Genomic DNA, 6,331 nt, shown 5'->3' on the forward strand with positions numbered 1-6,331 from the left:
TCAGACATCCAAACCAAAATGTCGTTACTCCTTTCTCCGAAAGACCTGCAGCCCATAACGACGACAATGCGCGGTTGGTTGATGCTTCTAATAATGTAGGTATGTATTTGCTCTTTCATAATTGTTGTCTTTGATATTTAGTATTAGATACACGTGCAGTTACCATCTGATAATTTGTTTATGTTTTTGACGTTTATCTTTATTTTGGCTATGGCGATTCAAACGATGACAGGTTAGTATTTAACAAATCAGACACTGTAGTTTACAACACAGTTTCAAAACAGATTCTAAGCGTCTGGCATCTCTTCAACCCATCTCTATTTCAATCAAGAAATCGAGGAATACCACCGCTTCCTACCACGGTAAGTCACCATACTAACAAAAGTTATACATGACAAAATAAACAATCTAACCATTTGTAACAGGTACAAAGCAAAGTTCGAAGAACGCCCACTACTAAACCTGGACGAGGAAACCCAAACACTAGCAGACCTAATGCTACAGAACCCAAAAACATACAAGGTACATCACCTAATTACACTATTGATAATTATGTAACCATTGTCTTTGTGTTAAATAGGTGTAGAGAATACTGAAATATATATATATATATATATATATATATATATATATATATATATATATATATATATATATATATATATATATATTTGAATTAAAAGAATACATAAAAGTGCACCGAAAACGATCATGATAAATGAACATAATAATGTGGATGATTTATGTTTAGTTTCCACCAACATGAACACTAAAAGTTCAGTTCACTATTTTGGGTAGTTAATGTTTTTATTGCTTTGGATATAGACTGATTAATCTCTTCTTTATATATGAGCATAAATACGGACATTTTTAGTAATAGTTAAGCTACACTGAATACGACTGTACTGTGTTGTCACTTTACCATTTAACATAAACCCATATTGCCTGACTATTTTGTTACAGAAGGTCTTATTTATGTTCAGGGAATACTGAAAATATTTGAAATTTAAAACATATAACAGGACAGAATACAATAGCGCTAACTGAACCTAACTATGTGAACGATGTATGTTTAGTTTCCTGCAAATTGAATACTAAACGTTTAGTTCAGTACTTTGGATATTGTGTACTGCACTTACGCGCGTGGTTAAATGGCTATATAGACCTTTTGTTTTCTATCTGTATGTATGGAGAAGCAGATTATTAACAAATAGAGTAAGTGAGTTATATTATTTCTTTTTTCCCCACTGTTTGTAATTTTGAGCTGTTAATAGGATCTTAGTTCTTACACCCTACTCCAAGAATGTTGTGGGCATCAAGCTTGCTGGAACATATATAGTCACTTCAAGTTGGATGGTGCTCTATGGTCTCTCGATCAAGCTAATTATGCAGGTAAATGATGAGAGTAGTTTATTGAAGAGATTAGAAGCTACGTCTTTAAGTAGATTTTGTTTTATAGTATTGAAAGAAAAGTAATCGTATCCTATTATGTTCTGAAGAGTTGTGGAGAGAACAAGTGTATATGTATGGTGTAAAGTGTTTGATACAAATTAGACTTCTTATGGATTAGGGAATGCATACTAGCATCAAGCACATCAACGACTACGTTTGTAACCAAATAAATAAAATAATCATCGTAACCATTTTGCTTTTGTAAATAGCTAACGTTACAAAAAAACAACATTGGCGCAATCAAATAATATTAGACTATCGACCACTACTTTGGCCAACCAAAACGTAAATGCCGCAACGCGGGGTCATATGATTGCCAATGAATGTATTTAATTAACTAAACAGCACAATAGTCATAGCTATTTTGCTTTTGTGAATATTTAATTAACTAAAACCTATAATATAAGTGTCATATATGAATAAGTATTTCAATACTTTGGAACTAGTATCTTTTGAATATTTTGTTTACTATCCTGGATTGTGGATCTTATTTATCACTGGTTATTTGACTTTTGAATCTTATTTATTACTGGTTTCAGTTATATTATTGGCCAGTTCACTTGTTCAATTTGTTATACTTTAGATCGGAAGTATTAGATATGACTCACTTGTTGACAATTGGTTGTGTTGACCCAACAAGCAACATTAGCTACTTGCCAAACATAACATGATGTGTGCACCTGAAACATAGTAGCAATGTCCGAATATTGTTCTATAGGAGCAACAATTGGCAAATATCAAAGCTCGTTTAGACAATATCACGAATTCATAATTGACTAAGGATTGCTTTTCATTTATTAAAAATACACATTTTTATTCCATGTTCATGTATGGTTCTCACCATTATTAGAACTGCATAAAAAACATAAAAAATAACTCGAAGAACTAAGCTTATATATAATTACTTAAAACTTAATACAAAATATTATGATTCATGTGTCATCTCTTTAAGTACGACACCGATAAGGAAAGTTACAAATACAAAATCATATTATTCTAGCAATGTTCATAAGATCACCAAATTCAATTCTTATAAGTCCTTTTTATAATAATTAAGACACAAAAAACTCATTCGTCTTATTAAACAATCAACGTCTCCTAAAAACTTAGATTAATATGACCTAAATATAAAGTGTCTTATTATGTTTCGATCTAATACGACTAGGACAAATGAATGTCATATGATAGTATATTTTATATAACTTTTATATAAGGCGTCCTATTAAATTAATACATAATGCGACATCAAACGGTTAGATGTTGAGTAAAGTTCCCTTTTATGATTCACAATTAAAGTGTCATATGAAATCATACGATACTTAGGACCTCAACAACTCATCCGTCACATTAAAGAATCAAAGTGTCTTAAAAATTGACAATGATACGATAAATATCACATGTCCTATTAGCTTATGATCTAATACGACTATGACAAATAAATGTCCTATGATAGTTTATTTCTTAAGACTTTTTTATAAGGTGTCATATTCAATAAACACATAAAGCGACACTAAATCGTAAAATGTCTTATAAAGTTCCATTTTATAATTCACAATTAAAGTGTTCTATGAAATGATATGACAATTAGGACTCCAAAAACTCATCTGTCGCATTAAAGAATCAATGTGTCCTAAAAATTTAAAATGATACGACATAAATATCAAATGTCCTATTAGCTGATGATATAATACGACTATGACAATTAAATGTCCTATGATATTTTATTTTATATGACTATTTTAAAAAGTGTCTTATTAAATAAATACATATTGCGAGACTAAATCGTTAAATGTCTTATAAAGTTCCATTTGATGATTCACAATTAAAGTGTCTTATGAAATCATATGATATTTAGGACCTCAACAACTCATTCGTCACATTAACGAATTAAAGTGACCTAAATATTTATAATGATACGACATATATTTCACATATCCTATTAGCTTATGATATAATACGACTATGAAAAAAAATGTCCTATGATAGTTTATTTCATATGACCTTTTTATAAAGTGTCCTATTAAATTCACACATAATGAGACACTAAATCTTTAACTGTCTTATAAAGTTCCATTTGATGATTCATATTTAAAGTGTCCTATGAAATCATATGATAATTATAATTAACGTGTCCTAAAATTTTAAAATTTTACAATGATACAACAGAAATATCATATGTCTTGTTAGCTTATGTTATAATACGACTATGACAAATAAATGTCCTATTAGAGTTTATTTCATATGACTTTTATATAAGGTGTTATATTAAATTAACATGTAATACTATACTATGCCGATAAATGTCTTATAAAGTACTATCTTATGGTTCACACTTAAAGTGTCCTATGAAATTATATGACCATTAAGCCAGAAAAATATCAATCAGTCAAATTAAGTCCTATTATGTTCTACTATGACACGATTCACAAAAATAAACGTCCAATAAAGGTACATTTCATATCACCGTCATATAATGTGTCTTAATAACATAAATTTATAGGACATAAGTACCAAAAGTCCTAACATGATACAATTTAATAAGACTCTCGAAAATAATTGGCCTCTAAAGATATATTTAATATGACGTTCATATTAAGTGTCCTATTACATAAACATATTATGAGACTCTATCAAATAAATGTCTTATAAGATCCTCTATTAGGATCTACTTTTTAAGTGTCCTATGAAAATATATGATTATGGGACCTACTCTAAAAGCGTATCTCATCATAGGACCCTACTCTAAAAGAGTACCTCATAATAGGACCATACTCTAAAATCGTAGCTCATAAAAGGACCTAAATATTGTTTGGTCCTATGTAAGTAGCATTTAGGACCATATTTTAAAAAGGTCCTATAGGAGCATTTTTCTTGTAGTGAACTGTAGTGACCCGAACCTTTCCATGTTTATATATATTAATTGAGATTGATATTTACATGATTAAATGTTTCCAACATGTTAAGCAATCAAACTTGTTAAGACTTGATTAATTGAAATATGTTTCATATAGACAATTGACCACCCAAGTTGACCGACGATTCACGAACGTTAAAACTTGTAAAAACGACATGACGATATATATATGGATATACATATGGTTAACATGATACTATGATAAGTAAACATATCATTAAGTATATTAATAATGAACTACATATGTAAAAACAAGACTACTAACTTAATGATTTTTAAACGAGACATATATGTAACGATTATCGTTGTAAAGACATTTAATGTATATATATATCATATTAAGAGATATTCATACATGATAATATCATGATAATATAATAAATTAAAATCTCATTTGATATTATAAACATTGGGTTAACAACATTTAACAAGATCGTTAACCTAAAGGTTTCAAAACAACACTTACATATAACGACTAACGATGACTTAACGACTCAGTTAAAATGTATATACATGTAGTGTTTTAATATGTATTTATACACTTTTGAAAGACTTCAATACACTTATCAAAATACTTCTACTTAACAAAAATTCTTACAATTACATCCTCGTTCAGTTTCATCAACAATTCTACTCGTATGCACCCGTATTCGTACTCGTACAATACACAGCTTTTAGATGTATGTACTATTGGTATATACACTCCAATGATCAGCTCTTAGCAGCCCATGTGAGTCACCTAACACATGTGGGAACCATCATTTGGCAACTAGCATAAAATATCTCATAAAATTACAAAAATATGAGTAATCATTCATGACTTATTTACATGAAAATAAAATTACATATCCTTTATATCTAATCCATACACCAACGACCAAAAACACCTACAAACACTTTCATTCTTCAATTTTCTTCATCTAATTGATCTCTCTCAAGTTCTATCTTCAAGTTCTAAGTGTTCTTCATATATTCTACAAGTTCTAGTTACATAAAATCAAGAATACTTTCAAGTTTGCTAGCTCACTTCCAATCTTGTAAGGTGATCATTCAACCTCAAGAAATCTTTGTTTCTTACAGTAGGTTATCATTCTAATACAAGGTAATAATCATATTCAAACTTTGGTTCAATTTCTATAACTATAACAATCTTATTTCAAGTGATGATCTTACTTGAACTTGTTTTCGTGTCATGATTCTGCTTCAAGAACTTCGAGCCATTCAAGGATCCGTTGAAGCTAGATCCATTTTTCTCTTTTCCAGTAGGTTTATCCAAGGAACTTAAGGTAGTAATGATGTTCATAACATCATTCGATTCATACATATAAAGCTATCTTATTCGAAGGTTTAAACTTGTAATCACTAGAACATAGTTTAGTTAATTCTAAACTTGTTCGCAAACAAAAGTTAATCCTTCTAACTTGAATTTTAAAATCAACTAAACACATGTTCTATATCTATATGATATGCTAACTTAATGATTTAAAACCTGGAAACACGAAAAACACCGTAAAACCGGATTTACGCCGTCGTAGTAACACCGCGGGCTGTTTTGGGTTAGTTAATTAAAAACTATGATAAACTTTGATTTAAAAGTTGTTATTCTGAGAAAATGATTTTTATTATGAACATGAAAATATATCCAAAAATTATGGTTAAACTCAAAGTGGAAGTATGTTTTCTAAAATGGTCATCTAGACGTCGTTCTTTCGACTGAAATGACTACCTTTACAAAAACGACTTGTAACTTATTTTTCTGACTATAAACCTATACTTTTCTGTTTAGATTCATAAAATATAGTTCAATATGAAACCATAGCAATTTGATTAACTCAAAACGGATTTAAAATGAAGAAGTTATGGGTAAAACAAGATTGGATAATTTTTCTCATTTTAGCTACGTGAAAATTGGTAACAAATCTATTCCAACCATAACTTAATCAACTTGTATTGTATATTATGTAA

The 6,331-nt window shown here is 29.4% G+C and overlaps 1 long non-coding RNA gene across 1 annotated transcript; it reads left to right on the forward strand.

Annotated features, from left to right (window-relative positions):
• Window positions 1-238: 238 nt before the first annotated feature.
• LOC139847353 (uncharacterized) lies at window positions 239-1,392 on the forward strand. Its single transcript, XR_011759461.1, has 3 exons — window positions 239-362; window positions 426-522; window positions 1,275-1,392. It is a non-coding gene; the product is annotated as an uncharacterized lncRNA (long non-coding RNA).
• Window positions 1,393-6,331: the final 4,939 nt, after the last annotated feature.

The sequence above is a fragment of the Rutidosis leptorrhynchoides genome, chromosome 5, assembly GCF_046630445.1.
Source record: "Rutidosis leptorrhynchoides isolate AG116_Rl617_1_P2 chromosome 5, CSIRO_AGI_Rlap_v1, whole genome shotgun sequence".
NCBI classification, from domain to species: domain Eukaryota; kingdom Viridiplantae; phylum Streptophyta; class Magnoliopsida; order Asterales; family Asteraceae; genus Rutidosis; species Rutidosis leptorrhynchoides.